General features: G+C 35.6%; 1 protein-coding gene across 12 annotated transcripts in view; it reads left to right on the top strand.

The window, feature by feature from the left end:
* PDE4D (phosphodiesterase 4D) overlaps window positions 1-24,698 on the top strand; it is a 1,287,470-nt gene that overhangs the window by 1,033,141 nt on the left and 229,631 nt on the right. Inside the window, exon 1 of one of the 12 annotated variants that reach the window (XM_045565999.1) lies at window positions 6,076-6,088. The exons of the other annotated variants lie outside the window; for them this stretch is intronic. The gene's annotated coding sequence lies outside the window, so the exon portion shown is untranslated. Of the gene's footprint in view, window positions 1-6,075; window positions 6,089-24,698 lie in introns of those variants that run through there. 12 annotated transcript variants of the gene reach the window in all.

Genomic DNA, 24,698 nt, shown 5'->3' with positions numbered 1-24,698 from the left:
TATATTATAATATTACCTTGCATATTCCTTGATATCTCTAGCATTTTACCATGTATAAACATATTCCAGAGATACTTCTCATTAATCTAACTAGGATTTACATGATTTAGTTTAAGTAAAAAGTTATAAAGAGAACTTTGGTCAATAAAACTGGACTTTCTTCTTTCCTGCTGTCAGAACATTCAAGGTTTGTTATATTCAAGATCGTTCATTATGTAATCTGAGAAAAAAGAGATGCTACTCTTCAAAATATGACTGTGGTTGTTTTTAAAGCAAAATTTGAAATTGATTATTGAATATGTAAAAATTTTACACTTAGGTTTATAGACATAGAAAAAATTCTACAAGGCTCTATTCTGAGCCTTTGGTAGTGGTTACTTCTCAGGGGGAAAAAAAGATAAGAATGAAGGTAGCAGAGATTTTCTCTCTTTTTTTCCTTGTATTTCTATATTGCATGAGATTTTTCATCAAGAAATTATTACACATGAAAGTTTAAATTATCAAAAACATAACTATCATTGCATTAGCAACCTTATCTTTACATGTGTAGATACCTATATATCCATTAAACAGTAATTTGCTCAGTGTACAAAATACAGTGAATATGCATTTCAATATTGAGCAGATACAATTGTCTGAATTATGTTGCAGCTCAGCTGTGACCAATAAATGATTGCCTTTTTTAATTTTTTAATTAGCTCTCCCCTCCTAAGGTTCTAAAAATCCAGGCTAGCTGAGCATTCTTATTTTAGCACCATGATCACAGTGGAAAGCATTTGCTTAGGCTAAAATTACTGGTTTTATAATTGAGAATAAAAAAGATGTAATAACATTGATTAATATGTTGGATAGAAAACCACTCATAACCCCATTATACCATCCTCAACTAGTCTCATTTTCAACTTAACTTACATATCTTAAATAGTTGTAAATACTATTCTTATACTCTGCTTCTTCATTTAACATATTAGTTATTTTTCTATTTTTCTAATAATAATACTTCTATCTTTCATTTTATTGAGTGTTTTCTGTGAATGACAACTCTGTGGAGAATTTTACATACAATATATTATTTAGTTCTTCTAACAACATTGAAAGGAAGGAATAGTTAATCCAAATTTTACAGATGAGGAAAAGTCTATGATATGAAGTAACTTGGGCAAAGTCGTATAACTGGTAACTTCCAGGAAAGGCTGGGGCGAGGACCCCCGTCTGTCTACCTCAAGACAATGTTTTCACTTCAGCACGTTGCCTCCCTTTACTGTGTACGTAATTATCATTTGTCATGGCTGTAAAACTGTTGATCTTGTGAGTGTGCCTACATGTACTACAATATTTGGAAGTTGTCCTTTTAGAGATATGATAGCCTATAAAGTTGAGGGCTGATGTTGGTTGTTGAAAAATGGCTTTTTGAAAGACTCTTGTCGTGACAGCCTTTAGTCCATTATATTCTCTACTGGTAGCATATAAGGTCATCTGTTCCTTGTAACAGAGAATAAAGAGCAAAAGGTCAGTGCCTCCCAGTTTTGAACAGATCATCATTCCAATTATGTTAGCAAGTTTTTCTGTTCTCTTCAAGCTCTGTAAGACTTCAGGTTAGAAACAAGTGCTATGTCTCAGACTTTTTTTATCGTTTCATACCATTTTAGGTTAGGTTTGAAAAAGGTACAAAGTCTTCCTTCCTGTATCTTTTATTATATTAAATAGAAGCTTTTGTAAATAGGAAAACTACTGCATACTTTCTGTCTGTCCAATGTATACTGTGACTTGGCTTAGGTAAGCAACTACTGTCAAGGCTGGTTCAGAGTTTTCACCATGCCATAAACTCTTTTGATCCTTTTGCTTAAGTTAATGCCTCATCTGTTATGCAATAGACCTAAACGTACACAGCTTTTAGGAGAAGTGATTAAGATGCTTTGAGTTTCATTTAAAACATAACTGGAAAAACATGGAGTAGATCACAGATTTATTCTTTAAAATCATAAATTATAGGATTCCCTGAAAAAAAAAAAAAACCATTTGTCCACTCTACTCTGACATGCTCACTGTAAAGCCAAGTCTTCTCACCTGTAAAATGGAAGGGGTGGGTTAGTTCAGTGAATTTCAAACAAATGTTTTCAATGGAATACATTTTATAAGTGAAATATGACTTAAGTTAATATAAATGTGTGTATGTGTATAAAATATATATTATATATACTGTATATGAAATAAATTATATATTTGATATATAGATGTAAACATTTAAAAACACAGATATGTATGAAATATGTAAGTAAAAATATATAAACATACATAAAGCAGTAAAACATCCACTGAGCTTGCACCTTTACCATACCCCAACCCAATCTCTGTCTTTGTATTACACTCTAGGGTTCCAAGGAAAATTGTTTGAAAACCACTAAGCTAATGACTGCTAAGATCATTTATAGTTTTACTCTGTGCAGTGCTACCTTACCACTGGAGAGTCATTTGTGTTTTCTGTATCTTGGAATGGACTGGGTTATAGGAGTGGTTAGCCATGGATCCACCCAACTGTTACTAACAAGATTGAGAGAAGTAGATTCTAAGATGAAGCTGAAGAGGGAGAGTATTAAAAAGGTCTTCAAGGAGTTTTTGGCCGTACGTGGTGGCTCACGCCTGTAATCCTAGCACTCTGGGAGGCCGAGGTGGATGGATCGCTCGAGGTCAGGAGTTCGAGACCAGCCTGAGCAAGAGCGAGACACCGTCTCTACTAAAAAAATAGAAAGAAATTATCTAGCCAACTAAAATATATATAGAAAAAATTAGCCGGGCATGGTGGCGCATGCCTGTAGTCCCAGCTACTTGGGAGGCTGAGGCAGTAGGATCGCTTAAGCCCAGGAGTTTGAGGTTGCTGTGAGCTAGGCTGACACCACGGCACTCACTCTAGCCCGGGCAACAAAGCGAGACTCTGTCTCAAAAAAAAACAAAAAGGAGTTTGTGTGTGTGTGTGTGTGTGTGTGTGTGTGTGTGTGTGTGTGTGTTTTTTACTTTTTTTAGGGAAAGATAACTGAGGAACACATAATGAATATTCTAAATGATGCTAATACTAAACATACAGAATTGTCAAAGCCTGGATAAAGGTAAAGAGAATGAGACCTGAGGGATATCAGCTAGGTTGATGAGGAAGATAGTCACAAGGAAAGCACAGTCTTAATTAAAAGCCAACATAGATTTTCTTGGAGCCCTTCCAGAGATGATCCAGCTTCTTAAGAGCTAATACAGGTTTTGAAGATATATTAGAAAATTAATAGTAGAAGTAAGGTATATGTTAGCCAAAAGCAGTAAATGGAAAAAAAGGACAAGGGCCTACAGGAAGGGTGGGAGAAACACAGGGGCACGATCACAGCAAGCTTGGGTGGGTGCTGTTAAATGTAAGTCCGTGGAGATAACTAATGGGCAGCTATGCCAGTGGTATGTCTCAGCTCTCGGATTGCCTAGTTCTGTGGTCAAGTTTGACCTAAACTAGAAAGTGCTTCAAAAGAATGGAGAGTAGGAAGAATCCCAGAGCCTATGGATACAGTTTCTTAGCACGACAGCGGAAGCATAAGTATTTATTATCCACCCTCAGCTTTCTAAAGGGGGTTGGCTCTCCTAGTAGAACCCTGGCTGATGGGTGAGGAGGTAAATTGGAAAATCTAACAGAAGGCTGAACTGCTGCTCTTCAGAATAAGACACAGAAAAATACAAGGGAAAAATTTCAAGGGAAGAGCTGGGGAAGTATGGCCAGAAAAGAGGAAATATTAGAGAGAAGCCAGTGTGGAAGAACTCCAGCCTAAACATCTGCCACCTAGCGCACTATCTTGTATAATCACACTGTCAACTTCTGGGCAAACACTGCCATTAATGGACTTGAGTGTAAAGGACATTTATTACCCTCGTCTCAGCCCTGAGAACTTCTGCCAGAGAATACAGGGAGTCAACTAACTATAAGTCCTTGCATTTCTCTACTACACATGAGGGAGAACAAGAAACTAGAAAACTAGACACTTGGTGTAGAAGCCATGCACCCCAGGGATCAAGCTTCCAAAGCTTCCTTAGGGGAAGTAGTCCTGATGTTTTAAACCCACACAGTTAGGAAGTTTTGTTTATATCTAATACTAATCTCCCTTGCTTAAATTTTAACCGATTTCCTCTTAGTTATCAGTAGATATAATGATAGTGAATCAATAGATAAGTAGATTCTCCTTTATAACCTTAGAAAACTGCTAGTGAATGACTTCATGGAGTTTTTTCATTTCATATAGCAAAATATTCATTCTGCCTTGTGAAGTAGATGGCACCAGTGTGACTTGTTAAAAGAAATGGTTCATTAGACATAGTTTCAGTATGTAAGTGTTTTCAGGTTTCCTATAGAAAAGTGCTCCCATTGTACCTAATTCTTCTTCCTATTTAAAATACACCCAAGATGAGAAATTCAGTTCTTTTTAATGAACTTGCATGGAATACTTATGTATATATGGAATACAGAAAATAGTAATTCCAAATATCCAGGATGTCATTCCATTGCAATGTGGCACAGAGTTTTTTCTTTGTGTCACAGAATTTATATGACTGTTACCAATTTAGTCAGGATAAATTATTGCAAAATGTGACAACTTTTAACCAATGGCATTCTAACATGAAATAAACCACTGCTAGCTCATTTTTCCTCTGATACTGCAAATTTGTCAGAGAATAGCAGGTAACTAATTGGCCACTGGTTTACCAGCTAGCTAGGGACAGCAGATCCTAAATCTATAGTAATAGTTGGAGCAGTAACCTTAGTAATGATGATAACTGCAATGTACTGAGTATCTACTGTTTGTGAGATGTTGAACTTGGTGCTGCATACAGTTGAACTCATTTTGTCCTCAGAGCAACTGTATGAGATAAAACTCAAGTCATACAGCTTGTAAAATCATGGTACTGCAGGAAAACCCTGATCTGTCTAATTCTACATCCCACGTTTGTTGTCATTGCTGTTGTTCTTATTGTTTTGTTTGCTTTTCTCCACTATCTAAACTGCCTTGGCCACATGTGATTATGCCTCATGGTATTACAAAAAGTAGTCAGCAGGCTATGTATACTTTTCCTTTTAGCCCTAGATTGTTCACATTTCTTCCTTTAACCTCATGTATCTCAAGAACATGTTTACCTTTGGTATTTGTCTGCCTTCTTCCTTTGGTATTTGTCTGCCTTCTTTCTCAAGATTTGCATATAAGCAAATCTTGGACACTAGAGATGTGTTGAGAAATAGAACCTGGACTTTGACACAGCTTCATCCCTAAGAGATCTAGTCCGTTCCTGACTCGTTCAGCTTATTGACTCTCTCCCTCTGGTTAGACTATAAATTGCACTGTTTTCTTCCTCTCTGGCATTTGACCAGTTAGTAGAACCATAAAATCTTTGAAATGAAAGAGACCACAGAGGATAACCTATAATCAAATTTTCCCCACCCCAACCCCATTGTTGAGCTGGAAAAGTTTTGCTGGTCTTTAGCATTTCTAGTCAAGTAAGGTCAAGAAAAACTGTTAGAAACAGTTTCCATGCTCAAGTGGTAAAAGACTTCGTTAGAGAATTTTTTTTGACTTTTTTTTTTTTTTTTTTTTAGAGACAGTGTCTTTCAGTCTGTTGCTCAGGTGGAAGCACAGTGGCTATTCACAAGCGTGATCATAGCTCACTGCAGCCTTGAACTCCCGGGCTCAAGGGATCCTCCTGCCTCACCCTCCCAAGTAGCTGGGAATACAGGCACATGCCACCATATCCGGCTAATTAAAAAAATTTTTTTAAAGACTGGGTCTTGCTGTGTTGCCAAGGCTGATCTCTAACTTCTGGCCTCAAATGATCCTCCTGATTCAGCCTCCTGACTTGCTGGGATTACAGGTGTGAGCCGTGGCACCTGGCTCCAATATAACTTTTTACATCATCAAGAACTATAAATGTGAAACTGATTTCACCTATAAGGGCTTCCTTTCCAGAAGGCAGTCTTCTTGAGCACTCTCAGAATGGAGCATTTATATAGAACTAGGTATTCTGGATAAATCACATCAACACGAAGATTCAAAGAAGACATACCTCTATTTAGGTGGGTCAAAGAAGTAAACTACATAATGAAAGTGGCAGAATAAGAAGTGGTCAATTGGAAGTTAGAACACCTCTGATGTAGTTATTTTAAAATCAGTCAGAATCCTCTAGGGAAGCAGACCTAGGCGAGGGTTTAGTCTGAAAGAAATGGCCAGGCGCCTGCATGTTACCCCTATGCGCATCCTTGTAGAGACTTTCTTCACGTAACTTTCCTTCTTGGGGCTGCCTAGTGGCTCAGCCTTACTGTAATCATAGGGCCAGGCCTTCCCTACTTTTCCAAATCCCTTTGTCTTCTAGTCCTAAAGTGCACTCTTGCTTGTGTAATTCATAGATCATTATCTCCACAGCTGAGTCTCATCCTCCCTATCAGACCATGGACTGGGTAGGACTCCTCTTTGGTTTACCCAGCCATCCTAGCTCAGCAAAAAACGGCTTAAGACTCTTTCTCCATTATTTCTAAAAATACAACTGGCAAAAAGTGAGATCTGGTTAGTTCTGTTCCTACAGCCTGAAGTGTAGCTTCAGGATGAGCCGAACAGCCATAAGGGCTAAAAATGTCAAGAATGCAATAGATTAGTGAGAACAGGCAATTAGCATTCCACAATCTCTGGTATCTACTTATTTTATTATGAGTAGTTACAAAACAAAGTATGTAAAAGCATTACTTTGTTAAAATTAACACAACTGTACATTGAGGAAAGAGGTGTGATTGAGGGTAGAGTTAACCACCTTGGGGGAAACAATTTGACCACTAAAGATTCCCTGAGTCTTTTGCTTGGAAAAAATAGTTCCAATTATTTATCTGAGTCCTATTGTTAAAATTGAGTCTAACTGTATATGAATCAGTAAGTGTTTCTAGGGCAATATAAAGGATACACAAAAAAGCAAACTTGCTGTTAGCAGACATTCCATTTTAAAGGTGTTATTATAATTTAGAAAATCATTTTTCATACATAGGTATGAAATTATACCCTTACCTAGGAATACATGTGAAGTTCCTCCAAAATTATAAGATCTTTTTCACGTAAATATAAAAAAATTGGTTGTTTAAAATCAAGATGACTAATCTTTTTCATCTATGGGCAACCTCTCATAATTAGTAGTAGCCGCATGGGATAATGTAATGAGAGCAGCATTGGGCTTAGAGAAATAGTATTGTGATCAATTGATGTCTAGCAGAGAGAAGAGGGTCATAATGTGGCCCTGGAGATCTTGTAATAATTCTATATATCAAAACTCTGAGATTAAATTTGCATGCAGTTAAACTTGTAGCAGAAACAGATTTTATACATACAAAAGTGTGTATATATATACAACTTTTAACATGCTTTTGGGTTTTTGTCACTTATTAAGAACATACTCTGTGTAAATATTGTAACAAAAACTTTTTGGATGTGGCAAACCAAAGAAAGGAAAAAAAAAGAAAATTTAGTTAATTCTAATTATCAATGGTCATCCCTTCTGTCACCCCATATTAAAAATAATATTACCAACAACCAAAAGTCACTTTTGTATCCCTTTAAGACTGCCCACTCCTACTAAAGGTAGCAGTGATGCTGATTTCAAAAATCACAAATTATGATTTTCTGCGTTAGAATTTTATATAAAAGGAATAATATAGTATGTACTATTTTGTGGTTGGCTGTTCCCCCCACCTCCTTCCAAAATGATGTTTGAGAGATTATCCCATGTTCATGTGGATGTGGTTCATTCCTTCCCACTAATGTATAGGTAACTAAGCAAAGTTTTGTTTGAAACGTAAATTCAGGATAAAAATTAGGCGTGTTAACTGTTTAAATCATAATTTGGGATATAGGACTATTTGAGTATTTAAAACTGTTGTCACTTTATAATAATTGCTTGCATATGATTTAATGTCCAAACTCTGTTGCTTAGATTCACCTCCAGTGGATATTTCTTTGGGAGGCCTTCCCAGCCCTTCCATTCTGTGTGCTTTCATGAAACCTTATACATTTCTCTGTTATAACTCTTGAAACATTGCAGTTACTGTCTGCTGTCTTGCCTGCCTCTCCTGAGAGCATGTTATGGGGCAGACTGGGTTTGCTCAGCTTTGTACAGGGCTGAACTTCTGTTGCCCACACGGTGCCTTCTCCATCATGGGTATTCAACATCCGTTGCATGGAGAGTACAAGAGTGAGGTGGTCTATATTGTTGCAAAGAATGTTACAATCTGTTTTTATTTTTAATTTTATTTTACTAGATGGCATTTTGCTAGAGATTGTACTGGGTGAGTTGTAGAGACAGAGTTTCGTCTCTATGGCAAGGAGTTGTAAAGTATCTGGGAGGATTTTTGCCTGCTTCCTGTGGCTTGCTTTCACCCTTGGTTTACCACCTCCACTGGCAATTCTGGTCTCAACACATCTCTCCGAATATCCTCTATTCCCGCACGTATTTCCCATTTTAGTATGTACACTTCCAAGTTTTCCTCAACATTTTCTCACTGCTCGAGTGAGTCTTAGTATCATCAACTAGTAATGAATGGAGCATACAGAAATGCTAATAAGTGTTTTGTGCATGTCAATCACCCAGCTAACAACCTGACCTGACTCTATCAATGGGTGCTTGTTACGTGAAGCCGAGAGACCTGTTGGCGGTAAGTGCTAAGACCATCACTTCATGCTCACTGTAGCCTCATTTTGAGCATCTTGACACCCAGCACAGCTGTCACGTCCAAGCAGATTCCCCAGCTGAGATGCCAAACCAAAGTGACAAGCTTATCCGAGAGCCCTAACAAAGGGAGTTGACCTCTGACCTTCAAAGTCAGGGAACAACGTAAGGTTCCCTGCCTGTATTGTGAACTTTAAGCTTTACTATACTTCCAGACTTAAACATTTTGGAATGCCAAGAAATTAAAGCCTGATCCGTAATAACAGAGGAAGTAATTTGTTTTAGTGTTGCATTAAATACAAAAACATTTTCTAGCCACATGACCATTTAGTCTGATTGTATAGCTTAAAATACACAGTCGTTAAAGGAGGATTTCATTTCTGCAGGTCTATTAGTTGCAAAAGCAAAGGTGCATTTTTCATTGCTTCATTTAACAATGTGGATTAAGCTGGTTCTGCTCCAGGCACACTGATGGCTATTAGAGAGACAATGAGGAAATATATAGCCCTCATCTTCATAAAATTTATAGTCTAGTGACTTTCTAAGGTACTCCTGTGGGACAGAGGATTAATAGTTTTACCTACTACTATATCCTTGGGATATTTTTTATTTTCATGATAAGACAGAACATTTATAGTTAAAAAGTGTTTCAGTTGCTTTCAGAAATTCAGTGGTGAATAGAATTATTTGAAACCCTCACTACTTGGATTTGGGGTGGGGTAATACAAAATAAATCTGGAATATTTGATTTTTTTAGATCAAAATATTTTCTCTGGTCTAGAGAGATATTTTCTTTCTTCTTTTCTTTTTCTTTCTTTCTTTTTTTTTTTTTTTTTTTGGCCTGGAAATTCATGCCATTTTGTTAAGAAATATTTTCACTGTAAATAAATTGTTTACTTAGTCACCTCCTAATAAGGCTGTGTCAGCCAAGTTAAATACTTACATTTATTTTATTTATATAAATTTAAAAACCAACAGCTTTCTTTCTTATTTAAATTAATTTTTCCTTTAATTTTTCAAACATAAAATGTATAAAGTAGGAAATTTTAATGTACATATATAAAGGGAAAATGAGAAGGGCACATCAGAAAAAATAGCTGGAAAGAAGTGAATTTTGAACAAAAATAACTCATAAAGTGAATATATGGCATAATTTAACTTGTTGCCAAAATCTGTCTCTACAAATAATCTTCAGGAGACCTTTATTTTTATAGGTCCTAGTTAAAATTTTGAAAACTGCTTGAGGCTCTGTTTCATTAAGAAGGGAAATAAACTTTTCCTTTCTACAACTAACTGCCACTAGCTTATTTGCCAGCTCTCTAAATAAACTCATTTTATTATTACCATGGTTGAGTTCAGTTATATTCCTTTGTTATTATGTATAATCCCCAGCTATAACCGTGTTAATCTAAGTAAGGCCATTTCATCAAATCGGGATCCAATAGAAACTTTTGAAAGAACTGTCAAAGACCATATTCCATGCAGGAAATCAGATGAAAATGTCATTTATGTCCCACTGTAGTTCAGTTATAGGTCTTGCTCTTAAGGATTACAACTGCCATATAAGGGCACCATGCAACAATGGAAAACCTGTTTGCAACAGAATATCAAATTATTATCAGACTTTCACAATGAACTATATTATTCCATGATTCCCAGTCATGCATTTGGACTTCTAGCATTTTTGTGACATTGTAATAGCTCCAGCTCTGTAAGACCAGTTTTGAACTCAGTCTGACTTTGGAACACCTCCCATTTAGTACACTTCCTCAGGGCCTCTTCAGTGCATATTGTGGGCGATTCCAAAAATGATTTTTATGAACTGTAGCCAGTATTCAGGAAAAACTGTAAGATTTTATTTATAAACTTTATTTGTAAGATTTGAATTGAATTCTAAACTCAGCTTTATACCCTTGGTCATCCCTTCTTAAGTAATTAGCTTTTTTGAAGTTTTCTTTTGTTTTTCACTTAGTTTCTGTTCTGTTGGTGATTTGACTTTCTTTGTTAGTAATTTTCTAAATAAAATACAGAGTTTCATTTTTTCAAATTCCACGCATGTATGATTTATTAATATTAATATTTAAAAATTGCCTGAATTTCCAATGCAGCAAGAAAAATTTTAGATAATTTACTTCAGTAAGCCTGGATAATTTATTCAAAGGACTCAACACATTTGCTTCCATAATTCATGCCATTTGTGTGTTGTTGAATATATACATAAGAGATGGAGAAAGGATACAGAACATGTAACTACCATGCAAACCTGGGCTTCCCAAAATGTTTAAAGTACCAAATTCCCCTGGTGCCAATTGCTTTAGGCATTTCATCATCAAAATATTGCATAGTTGTAACCTACTCTGTAAACTTCACATTCACATAAAGAAATCCTAGCCTTCCAGGCAAGTCTTAATTTAATATGAAATGAATACCTTAATTTCTTCTGAAATATTTCTGAATCAAGAGTCTCATTAAGGTTGTCTTTGACTTTCTGTATTCGTTAGTGCCGAAATTCAGAATATGAACCTATTTTCGGAGAAAAAAGCAAAGACTCTCAGGGCAATATTTTTAAATGAGTGACAATCCGTTTTGGCTAAGATAGAATAGGTTAAGTCATATAAAAGAAAAGGGAGTGTCTTGTGTATCAACTCATGTTGAAACTTATGAAATCCTATAAGGTTTGGTAGAAAGGGAAGTTAAATTGATGGAAACTTTAGAGTTTGGACATAATGCTAGCAATTTTTGATTTTGTGTGCCATCCTGAATAAATTCATTTATGCTGGTGGAGAGAAGGAATTATTTTTTGTAATATATGAATTTCTGACTAGCAGTAGTAATAGTCAGAAAAAGGTTGGTTCCTCAGAATAATTCTATAGAAGAGAAATTTGGGGAGGGACTCTGAGTAACCTTTGCTTTTAACCCTTGCTTTTGGTGGCTAGGTAGAACATTATGCTGCATGTAAAGATGTTTAATCTGGAATTCTCAAGAAAAGTGGGTTCTTTTTTCTTAGGTACTCAAGAAACTTTTAACCATTCTAAAGAAAGAAACAAAAAGCATTTAGAAAGTTTGCAGTAGCATGTTTAAGCTCCCAGCACCAGAAGTAGGCCAGATAGTCATGTTCTGTATGGCTTTGTAAATAGTCCTTTTTGACCCCGGTAAAAGTTAATGGCTAGTTTTAAACCTTTATATTATTCTGAAGTCAGACCTTATGTGCTTAACTTCACTCAAAGTATTTCTATATCTTTAGGCCATAGGAAGCATCGATCTGTGCTGTCCAAATTCAAGGGCTATTTGGAATTGCCAACAATATGTCCTGGAGAGATGGGGGTGGGTTCTGAAGTCAGACTGAGTTCAAAACTCGGCTCTTCCGCTTACAAGCTGGGTGTTTTTGGATGAGGGGGAAAAACTGCCCATGGGGTTCCTGTGAATGTTAAGTGAAATAATACATGGAAAGTACTTGATGCAGTGCTGGGGACACAGCAAACCAAATTAATGTTAGGCAGTTTATTATTAGAAGGGAAAAACTCCTATTAATATCTTCCTGCTTATGTTTTTGTTTTCATGCTAGTCTTGACACAAGTTACTGTTTGAGGATGTAAGAATTTTAACGGTTTACAAAATGGCCATATGATACAACATGTATGCAATCTTTCAGAAGTGAAATGGTAATGAAAAGTTTACTGAGAAAATGTCATAACAGCTCTAGGTAAAACCTAATTATTGCTTTAATTTACAAATTAATACAAATGAATCTTGGCTTATTCTAAATGTATTATTCTGTTAAATTTACATGAATATGGTAAAAAGCAACATCACTTCTAGCTAAATCTAGACTAGAAACTTCTTTCACGTGGCCTTCTTAAAAGATATATATTATTTTCTAAACAATATTAGAAATGTTACTCTGTTTAATTCTTATATAGACATAAATTCTATTTTAATAGTAGCCTACAATGGTGCTACAGGAAGATGAGAGATATAAATGCCTTTGTACATAAAATAGTTCAATAACAATATTTTTATTTAGGATAATTTTCTCTAGTTTTGAATAGGGCAGTTTCTATACAGGCAAGTACGTATTTAGTCTCTTTTCTGTGCTAGGCTTGGGAGAGGCAATGGGGCCTCCCTCCCCGCCTGGAGCTTACCAAGCAAAACTAATTAAGCAAATAAAATGGTTCCAAATTAAGTTCAGTGAAGAGAACACAGAAGGGACTGAGTTAAACAGTGTGTGTGTGTCTGTGTGTCCTAGAGGCACACTTTAGTTGGAGCTGTCAGGGAAGCTGAAAACTGAAGGAACCGGTCAAGCAAACACTGGGGAGAAGAGGATTATAGCAGATGTTAAGGCCTTGAGTATCCAGTGGGTATGAGAAGTAGAAAGAAGGCCATCTTAATCATTCAAAACCGAAAAGAAGTGAAAGAATGCTCTCCTAAGAACTTGAATTTATGTGGCCCTCACATACAGATTTCCAGTGAAAAGTTGCACATCCCGAAATGATGGGTTTTGCACAGTGAGTCCTCGGTGTTTGTCAGCGGCTGGGTTGTTTCCCATGTGTATTTGACCTGATCTCTGTTGCTAGCCTGTGTTCTTGAGAGCCTTGCTGAGCCAAGGTCAGAGAGAGTGGCTTTACCTAGGAGAGGAGGAAAGCATTCTGGACTAAAAGTGCCCTTGAAGATGCTATGTTACTGCAAATCTCTCCTTTTTACTCAGTTTAAGACCCTTCCAAGAGTTTGATTTGCTAGACCTGAAGAGCATTTTTATTAGGCGATAAGATCTCACTTTAAGTATCAAGTCATGCACTAGGCAACCCATATTGAATTCTCTCTTGCCATAAGTACATAGATTTTATTGTTCTAATGCCTCTATGAGTTAAATTTAGTTACAATTTGAGTTCAAAATATAATTGGTTAGTAGCTACATATGTGTAAAAAGTAAATGGTCTGCTTACTGGTTGGAGTAGTCTTCCCAGAGAAGGTAGTGTTAGCCTTCAGCTGATAGTAGGATGTGCCTGCTGGATAGCACGGATGGTACAAAAGACAAACATGAGCTATGATTTCCCAAAGTGGAGTAAGGATGAGCATGACAGCCACACGTATTAAAGGCCAGGCGCTGATAAGCTCACTGGCAAGACTGCTCAGGACGTATATGGTGTCCCTTTTCCTGGGCACCCTCAAGTAGTTTATGAATGGGTTCCATCAGCTTCAAACAGCAACACACTTTTGGCCTGTATGAATTTAACCTCATCACAGATCATTGCCACAATCATCATCCTCAAGTATTTAAGTTCTCAAGTATTTTCTTTATCATAAAACTGCAAAATAATGACAAAAGCAACAATAATAACCAAAAATAGTCAAATTAAGGTTTTATTTAGTATGAAATATATTTCATTATAATTTTTTCAGCATTATAACATCTGTTAAAGATAGAACTCTCTATTATTCTACCAACTGTAACATTTTGTTAGTTAATGCCTACATTCCTTGACCATACTGAATAACAGGGTTTTCTCTGCCAAATAGAATCACTCAAAAACAACTCCAAAATGAGCCAGAGAGAAGGGAAGGAAGGAAAGGGAGGAATGCACACAAACATAGCCCTGTGTTCCATGAACAATCAGTAACATCTCTTTGCATCATCAGAACTTCATGCAATTAAATTTTACCAAGATTACTGCCATCCCTGGTGCTTTCCAATTTTTTGACAATGGTTTTGCCTTCTTAGAATTCAAATAGTATAATTGGGTAGTTGATGTTTATCTTAATCGAAACAAATTCTCTTTATTCTTTCGCTCTAAGACTCCTACTTTGGGCTGAAAGGTCATTTTAAATGTGCACAGCATTTGAGAAACCACATAATGAATTCAAATAAATTCATGCCTATTAAAAGGAGACTTCTCTTTCTCAAATTCCAGTACTTACGTAGAATAAACCATTTGGTTTTTGTCTGAATTTCTTTTAAATGGAACTTATTGTTCTCCTTACTTAATGCACTAACTACAGAGAATGAGAAAATGCTAGGATTTCATTTAATCCTGTCAGAAAATACATATTTTGCTCATTAATTGCAATTGATTAAGGTTTATAGCTACTATAGTTGTCAACAAATTTAAGGGATGAGCATGACAGCCACACATATTCACAGGGATCTTCTTTGGTTGCATTGCTTTAAGGATTTCTTACATTGTTTCTCTTTAATCTAGCAACTTCACTTTCAAATATTTACTCTATATACTTGTGTATAGGTACAAATACCAAAATGTTCTGCTGCAGTTTTTGTAACAGAATATTACAAAAAGCCTAAATGTCAATCAACTTAAAACTGAACAATTTATGTAAACTATAATGCAACGCTGTGTATCCATGAGGAAGATCTGTCATATGCTGGTATGGAGCTATCTCTAGGTGAGGTTTGCTAGTGTTGTTATTGCTATAATTCGAAAAAAAAAATGATACTTATACTCACAGGTATCCATTTGCATTGGTTTTCTTTGTGTATACCTTAGAATTTATGTAAATGTAAACAATGAGAACATAAATTCTATTCTCTTCCCTTCTTTTTACACAAATGAACCATAATCCGCACATTTACTGTTCTGCAATTTGTATTTTTCACTTGACAATATGTCAATACCTAGATAAGCTTCTTGTTCTTTTTTGGAAGAGCTTTACTGAGATATAATTTACACACCATACTCTTCACCTGTAGAAAGTGTACAGTTTATTGATTTTTAGTATGTTCACTCAGCTTTGCAGCCATCACCAAAATCAATTTTAGAATATTTTATCACCATTATAAGAAACCCCTTACCCTATAACCATCACCCTCCGATCCTCCCATTACCTACTTCTCCCCCAGTCCTAGGGAACCACTAATCTACTTCTTTTAATCTATAGATTTGCCTATTCTGAATATTTCACATAAGTGGAATCATGTAATATGTGTTTTTTTGTGATTGGCTTCTTTCACTTAGCATAATGTTTTCAAGGCTCATCCATGTTGTAGCATGTATCAAATTTTATTCCTTTTTACAGCCAAATAATATCCCATTGTATGGCTGTACCACATTTTGTGTATTTATTCATCTATTGATAGACATTTGGGATGTTTCACTTTTTGGCTATTTTGAATTAGGTTGTTATGAACATTTATGCAAGTTTTTGTGTGTGCATATATTTCATTTCTCTTAAGTGAATACCTACTAGTGGAATTGCTGGGCCAAATGGTAGCTCTATGTTTAACTTTTTGACAGTTATTCATAGTGTCTGCATTCTCATCCTTTTTCTTTTTAATAGTAGAAAGTTATGCCATTGAATGGCTATATTGTTAATTTAGTCCAGGTATATTTTAAAATGACTAAGTTAATGCACAATGTTCCCATTTATGGAAAAACACACAAAGACTATACATACATAAATATGTTTCACTCACAAGCATTTTTCTGCGTGTGCACTCTATGATGGTAAAGTTGCTAGCTTTGGAGAACAGACGGCTACAGGTTTGGCATCTGAGGTGGAAGAGGACTGAGTACTCACCATTTTGAATTTTATGGGACTTTTACTATGTGCACTGATTAATTTTTCAATTGAAAAGATGACTCATTATTGCGAAAAAAAGAAATGTATTTTCTTGGAACTCTTCACAAATGTTGGTCAGGCTCAGGACTTCTTGACCTGTGCTTTGTTTCAGTCATCCTGCACTGTGAAGTGCTGAGTGCTACACAGCTCCTCTTCTTGCCATCTGCCCAAATTGACGTCATTTTTGGTTGTTAGGGCAAAAATTTAATGACTGCTTTTCTATCTTTAAGAGCCAAGGTATCATTTCAAAAACAGACACTCTTTAGTTCTTACTCCAAATTAGTGTTTCTCAAATGTTTTATTCACATCAATCCACGTCAAAGGCAAAACGGGGAAAAAGACTAGGGTGAACATCTGGGTGAACCCTGGGATTGAGAAATGAGGACTGTGCGTGAACTAAACAGGAAAGGTGCTAATGAGCAGGGCTGGGCCGTCTGGAGTCCTTCACAGCTGCTGGTACATTCTTCTCCAAGTACTATGTGTTGATGACTGAAAGGGGGAATCATTACTTTCTGCACAGCATCCATCATGTAGCTCCGAAATGGCTTTGTGTTTGCTTTCACCTGTGCTTGAACATCAGCTGTCTTTGTGTGGAGTTTTCTATTTAATTAAGAAAAAACCTAAAGTGGTTATGTGTGAAACACCAGTAGATTCAGATTTCTTCCTTTGGTTAAATTAGTTTGCCTAATTAAATGATAGGAAAGAGCCACAATTCTTTTGCTTTGCTGATTTGTTCATCCCTACATTCATTGAACATTTATTCATTCTTCACTCCTGTGACACCACTCCTCAGGGAGTGATGCTTCCTTCTGTGGCACCTTGGAGAACATGATTTCTAGCTGGAGGAAAAATAATTTAGTGTCTTTCTTAATGATCAAAATCCGAGTCTTTTTCAGATATATTAACCAAACCTGATTTTGAAAATAACATAACTTTGAGTCACTTAGTCCTAAGACAACGCAAGCAATAAATATGAGATTTGCCTTAAAATGCATCAGAACGATATGGAGAAGAGAGTCTACAAAAATTGAATATTTAGAAATAATGTAAAATAATTTTGTTTTATCAGAAATATATAAAACAGACTTTAGTTAGAGCTCAGAAGTCTTTTGAGAGGAATAAAATCATGGATAAAGAAATGCATACATTTTTTCTTCAATCACTGTGTTGTATACATCCTGCTATGAGAATGAGGAGTATGCAGTATATGGTAACTGTGTTTGGGGGTGGAAGAGGATTGGGTAATGAAATTAAAAAAGACTCTACCAGAAAAAGCATTACATCCAATTAGCTTGCTTATTAACAATCTATTTCTGAAGATTTCATTTACGAAGATGATTGGGAGGTCTTATTATATTTCATTTTATTTAAATATGGAGATATGTTACATGATAAAACGTATTCCTTTCAAATCATGATGCAATTTTCCTTTGGCAGGACTATTGTTTATATTTACAGAAGAAGACACTGACTGATCATGGTGTTTTTAAAGAAATAAATAGAGATTTCACTGCCATAAAGCAATTAGTAATTCATTTGCCAAATGTCAACAAAGTTAACAAAGAATTTTGTGTTGTAAAAACTTTCACAGTTGCCTAGTTTACTCCCTTATCCAAAAAAAAAGGGGTGGGGGGCAAGAATCTTTGACATTTTTATGTATGATGTAACTAGGGAATGTGACTCAACTGATGATCATGATCTAATTGCGATGGCTAAGGACCGTGGCTGAGCGGGGACTGTGCTGTGCACATTGTTTTGCTGGGGTGCATGAGCACCTAGTGAAGAAAGCAATGTTGAGAGTATCACTTGGGTATTTGTTTATTTCTGGATCTTATTCTATCCATTCCATACTACCATTTTTCCATTTAAAATCAGGATGGCATGACTAACCACATTTAGTCATTATGCAGTTATGAATCTCAGAAAATGAGATTGACGAAGCATCCACGTAGGGAAAAAGAGTGACACCTGGTTAGTCAGGCTGAGGCTTGCAGAGGTAGAGTCACCTGTACCCTGCTGCAGAACAAGAACTCCAACCCAGGCTGCTGGACATCAAAGCCTAAGCCTTTGAGCACTCTGTTGTACTGGCTCTTGAACAACTGGCCTTATGGAATACTACCTCAATACAACTTGTTAAGCAAGGTATAGCAGAATAGTGGCTGGCCCCCAAGTCAAATATGAAATATATAAATATTTCACAGATGCTGACTACGTTCTATTGTCGAAGACTCCTTTGTATTTTATTCAAATAGGAAAACATTACTAATCCTAAAATTCTTATCATATAATCTGAAAAATACTTATATTTAAAGCACAATGACTCCTACATACCTTTTTATTAAAACAATTGTTATTATAAAAATAACTTATGTGTACCTTAGGTTCCTTAAAAAATATAGAAAGGATAAAAATACAAATATAAATTACTCATAATCTCAACACTCCCCAAAATAACCACTGCTAATTCTTAGATTTTTTTCTCATCTTTTTCTAAGTAAATATGACACTAATAGCAATTTTATGAATTGCACAGATTTAATTTCATTTTTAAAAAATTTAGCATTTTATTGTGAGCATTTTTCCATATCATTTAACAAAATTATTTGAAACATGATTTATATGCACACAAAATATTCTTCCTTGAAAATATTTCATAATTGAAACATTTGTCTATTTTTGGACACTTAGGCTAGTTTTTCCCAATGATTAATAATATCAGCAAGAAACACCTTTGAACTGAAACCTTGGCTTATCTCTGATTATTTCCTTAGTAAAATAACTATGTTAAAGTGTATGGATATTTTACAACTATTAATATATGTTGCAAAAATACTTCTATAAAGATTATGCCAGGTTACACTCCAAGCAACACTGCTTGAGTGTTCCCATCTTACTTCACTGCCGTCAGAATTCTTACAATAAAATCATTATCCACATAATAATATTTCAGTGTTGTTTTATTTAACATTTTTGGACTACTACTATGGATGAACATGTTTTTTGTGTGTTTATTAGCCATTTGTCTTCTGTGATTTTCAATTTGCCTCATAGCTATTTTTTCTATTGGGATTACACAGTTTTTCTTACTGTTTGTAAAAATGCTTTACTTATTAAATATATGAGCCATTTTCAGCTTACATTTATTGTAGTTATAGGTTCTAATTTTTAGTTCCCCTTTACTTTTTTGTAGCGTTTTATATAGTCACATCTATTGGGGTTTTTTGTAACTTCTTTCTTTGCTTTAACAATCAGAGAGTTTTTTCCCCATCCTACGAGTAGATAAATATTTAGCTACATTTTCTTTATTTATAGATTTTTACCTAATTCTTTCATCTGTTTGGAATTTATTTTACCATAAGTTGAGGATAAAAGTTTATTTTTATCCCAAATAATGTCCCAGTACCTCATTATATGCTCCTTACCTTACTTATCACTTTATGTTACATACAAAATTGTACATATCATCTATCATGTGTACACATCAGGTATAAAATGACATTTTACAAATATTAATAACATCGCAATAGAAAACAGTAAAAACAAAACTCTGTGCAGCCCACTGAGAGAAACATACTATATACACTGGGATAAAGCACTTTAGTGCGACCTGGTAGCAGGTGGGTGAGATGTTAGACGGATACTAGAGCAGTGAGCCACCTAGTGGGCACTGGGGAAACTTCCATCTGGCCAGACATAATGGCAGGGTCATGTCCTGACTGGTATCTGGGGGGCAAAACATAACAACCTCCTAAGAAGTGGCTCAGAGCAGGTAATTCTTAGAAATACGCCCAGGATGTGGACGAGACAAATAAAATGCAAAGAAAATCTTATATTCTTTCTCATCCTCTCAAAAATTTTCTTTTTAGCGTATTTTATAAAGTAGATAATATTTTGGTATAATAGTGCAAGAATATAGTATACCTTATTAAAAATAAATATACATAGTGGAGGTGCTTTCACTTTTACTGATAAAAATATGCTATCCGATAGGATTGGCGAGCACTGATCTAGACCACGTGGCCTCAGGAACGGCTGTACACCAGCCTACAGTTCAGGCGTCGAGCAGGAACAGAGCAGCGCAAGTCTCCATTCAAAGGCCACATGAACTGGAGTCTCAGGGAAGGAAGCACAAGGAATCAAGGCAGAAGCCAGTAATTAGGGATAGACCATTATATTCAAGGTAACTGTGGCAGGGTAGTGTCATGCTGGGCCCCTAAATTTGCTCCTGCTTAAAGTCGTGATTATTTATAGAGACCGGGAAGGAGCCAGAGCAGCAAGCCAGGTTCAAGTGATTGATAACACTGGTGAGAAGAGCAGGTGGCAGAAACGATGGCCCAGGCCACCTGTTCAGCCAAGTTTTCGTTTCTCATTAAACAAATACCTACTATATAATCAAGGGACTCTTTGATCAATAATTTCTAAGGCCTACATTCCATTCCTATTTTTAAGAAGTCCACCAATAAACAGTTGTACAGCAAATTTTATGAATGTAAGAAGCCATTGTATTCAATCCCATCAAACCATCCAAACCCCACCTTTCTTAAATTGCCTGTTGCACTTTAGGAAAATTGAAGTTTCCCTTAGCCTTGAGTGAACAGGGGCAGGACCTCTTATTTCTTTAGGTTTTGTCAATAAATGCAGGCTTCCTGTGCATTAAATGGTGCCCACAAACACTGAAACTGCTAGCATACCTCCTAAAAATCAGCACTTTACCACGTGCCTTTTAATGTCAGAACATTCACTAAATTAACAAGCATTGCATGTGTCATTAATTAGCTCAGTTTGCAAGACTGTGGAATAGATCAACTGCCTTTACAGTCACTAACTAACTGACTTAGTTTCATGGCAGAGGCACTTATTTCAATTAGATTATGGTTCCTGTTAGGATCAAATGAAATCAACTATATGACATAATTTTAAAAGCCATATTATAATGGTGCATGGGTGTATATGTGTTTGAGTATGGGTAGTTTACAGACAAAATATGCAGTACAGGTATTATAACTGAATAACTTTTATAAAACTTAATTAGATTATCCTCCTAGAACATATGCATACATGCATGCACATATACACACTAATTAATGGCACATGTCACAAAATGCTTGTTAATTTAGTGAATGTTCTGACATTAAAAGGCATGTGGTAAAGTGCTGATTTTTAGGAGGTATTTTAGTAGTTTCAGTGTCTGTGGGCACCATTTAATGCACAGGAAGCCTGCATTTATTGGCAAAACCTAAAGAAATAAGAGGCCCTGGCCTTGTTCATCCAAGGCTAAGGATAATTCATCTGTGTTTTTGAGTATTATAAATATTTAGTTTTGGAGTTCTGACAAAAAATAAAATAGTCTCACTTTATCTGGATAAAGATGAGCATCTGGAACTATAAAAATGACCACGATTCCAAAATGTTGAATAATTTGATTGCATGTTTACTTTTGATTAGTATGTTGACATGCATGTAGATCCAATCTTCCTTTCAACAAAGAAGAGTCATGTAGAAGATTTCCATAAATGGTTATTCTTCCCTTAATAACAGCAACCATATAAAAATTATAGCACTATTAGTCATCATGTTCGAAAGTATCACATAAGGTTAATATAGTCCCCATCTGGTGTTATGTTTTTATATCAGATTTATTAAGGTCAGAAGTGGTTTTAACTAGAGTTACGGCATTGACTGTTATTATAGATGGCAGGCCTACTGGATAATTGCCTATTTCTTTTTGGACATTTAGGTATTTTTATTTAGGATAATGAGTACAGAATTATTAACATCATTTTGTATAGTTTTTTTGTTTTAAAATAATATCTGTAATGTCAAATTCATTTTTATTTCATAACCTAACCACACAGAGAGCCTACAGTGAAGCAAAGCAGAGGTTGAAATATGTTTATTACCATCGGCTTTGAAGAAACTTCTGAGAGATTTGCCTCAATATTTTAAAAGAAAAAAGATTGGTGCCTTCCTGTATAGATGTCATTGTGTCCTTCAAACAAATCTGACTCTGTAAAAAAGAAATGGATTGTCTTCTTTTTTACCAGTGAGCATCTTCACTGGGACAGAACTCACCAGGGACAATAAAGGATTTCCAGAGGTTTAGTTGCTGTTGTTTAAGCAGATACTAGTTGTTAATTTCAGCCTTAAAGATATCATATATATACACACATACACATATATATACACATTCACATCCACACATATATATTTCATCACACATCCACACACGCACTTATTTGCCTACCTTCTTTTTTCCTTAAAATACTTTCAGAGGCCTGAAATCATCTTACTTGTGTGGCAGGAGGGGAAAGGAATCAAGTTGACTTTTATTTAGTATTTACAATGTGCCTGGGACTGTGCTCTCTACTTTAGTCTCATTTTCTCACCCAACCTCCCAGAACCCTGTGTGGCATAATACCAGCTGCATTTACAGATAACAAAAGCAAGATGTAGAAAAGCTAAGACATCTGCCCAAAGGCACAAAGCTCTTGGCAGAGCCAGGGTTGGAGGCCAAGCCTCAAGGTTCCAGACATTCACTCAATTGCTTTAATGAGGCTAGGTTTGACAGCTACATAATAAGTAGAAGATTTTGTTCCTTAAGATTTTTAAAAAACTCAGGGAGTTTATTTCCAATTTTATTTTTCTCTTAAAGAAACATTTTCTCTCATTGCTGGCATGGACAGTTATAAAAATAAATGAGAGGTAAACAGATAACAGTTTCCTGGCTGTGTTCATGTTTGTGAGCCTGACACGGCTCCCAAAAGAAAAAATATGCTGCAAGGAGGCTTATGTGATATTGCTTATTTAGGGATCCTTTGACCACTTATTTATAATATCCAGTTACAGCCACGTTACTTTCCTTTTTGGGCAAAAGCACACATTCGCTTGACCATTATTTTGGCGGAAGCTGACATTGCTTACCACTTCCAGTATGTCCTTGTGTACCCAAGCTCATAATTGCGGCATTTAAGCTTGGAGCTCCCCTGACAGCACAATTATTGCCAAATTTACCGTCAGTGGGAACATTGGTGAGGCGTGCTTCAGAGGCCTCTTTGTCAGCAAGGAGCATATTGCAGACATGCTTCACCTTGCATTGTAGATGGATTTCCAAAAGTAGTTTCTCAGTGAATTATTTTGTAATAACACATATTTTTCTAGCTACAAAATAAACACACATTCATTGTGGAAAAATTGGGAACTTCAGAAAAGTACATGTTATAAAATATAAATAACCTGTCTTTGCGGCATGCAGGGATAGCTGTCATTAAAACGTGTTGGTTTATTTACTGCATAACTCTTTAAAGCATACCCCACAAATGTATTCAGATATACGTACACACACTATGTGTACCTATAAGTAGAGATTTGACAAAACTGGGTCACAGAGACTGAACATTTCAAATGCTTTTGTTGCCAAATATATCCTACTATTGTATGCCAGGTGATATCAGGACTGTGTACATCATCTTTTGTTCTGCATTGTTCACTTAAACATTTTTAAGAAGTATTTTCTCATATCCCTTAGGATTCTAGAAAACTATATTCTAGAGGTAGCATAGAAATCCATTTTACATATAACAAAATTGTTTAGTCATTCTTTCATTGTTGAGCATTTAAATTTTCCTCCTTTTTCTCTACTACAAATAACGGTTCATGGAACATCTTTGTAAAACATATATTAATCTGTATTTCTGGTTAAATACTTTGGCAAAATCCTTGGAAATGCTCTTATTGGGTCAAAAAGTTTAAATGTTTATAAACTTCACAATATATACTATACTGCCAGATAGTTATTAAAGCACATTTTAACTCTACTTAAAGAAAATTTCTTTTTAAAGAAATATTATAGTGAATTCTCTTTTTTAAAAAAGAACATCTATAATTAGTATTTACTTAAATCTGCATTTTCATAAAATTTTGTCTAGTCATTCTTGTTTTATGAATGGAAAGTTAAGGCCCCAGGTCCACATAAGGGACAGAGAAGCACAAAATTCTATCTTCAAAACCTGGCCAAAAGCAGTTACATCTGTATGATCCATTCAAAAGAGAAATAGTTTGAGTGCTCTGTTGAAATGATTTCAATAGTTGAGACAATTTTAAGTGAGAGAATATTTTAATGTCTTTTTAATGCTGTGATATATTTTGATTCTTACAAGAGTCTACAGTTAACAAACAGACTTGGTTGAATCATTTTATTCAATCTGGTTCATGTAGCAATATCAGGCTATGAAATTCATACTGCTCAGGCAGTGGTTCTTCCACTAAGATGTGTGTAAGAAATGCTGTGCCTGCTTTTTAAACGCAGAGTCCTGAGTTTCATTCCTAAGACTCTGATTCATCCACTCTGGACAACACCAAGAACTATTCATGTTTAATAAGCACCCCGGTTAATTCTGAGGCAGGTGGTCTAA

Source organism: Lemur catta, chromosome 12 (genome assembly GCF_020740605.2).
Source record: "Lemur catta isolate mLemCat1 chromosome 12, mLemCat1.pri, whole genome shotgun sequence".
NCBI lineage: Eukaryota > Metazoa > Chordata > Mammalia > Primates > Lemuridae > Lemur > Lemur catta.
This window is presented reverse-complemented; position numbering and strand designations above follow the sequence as displayed.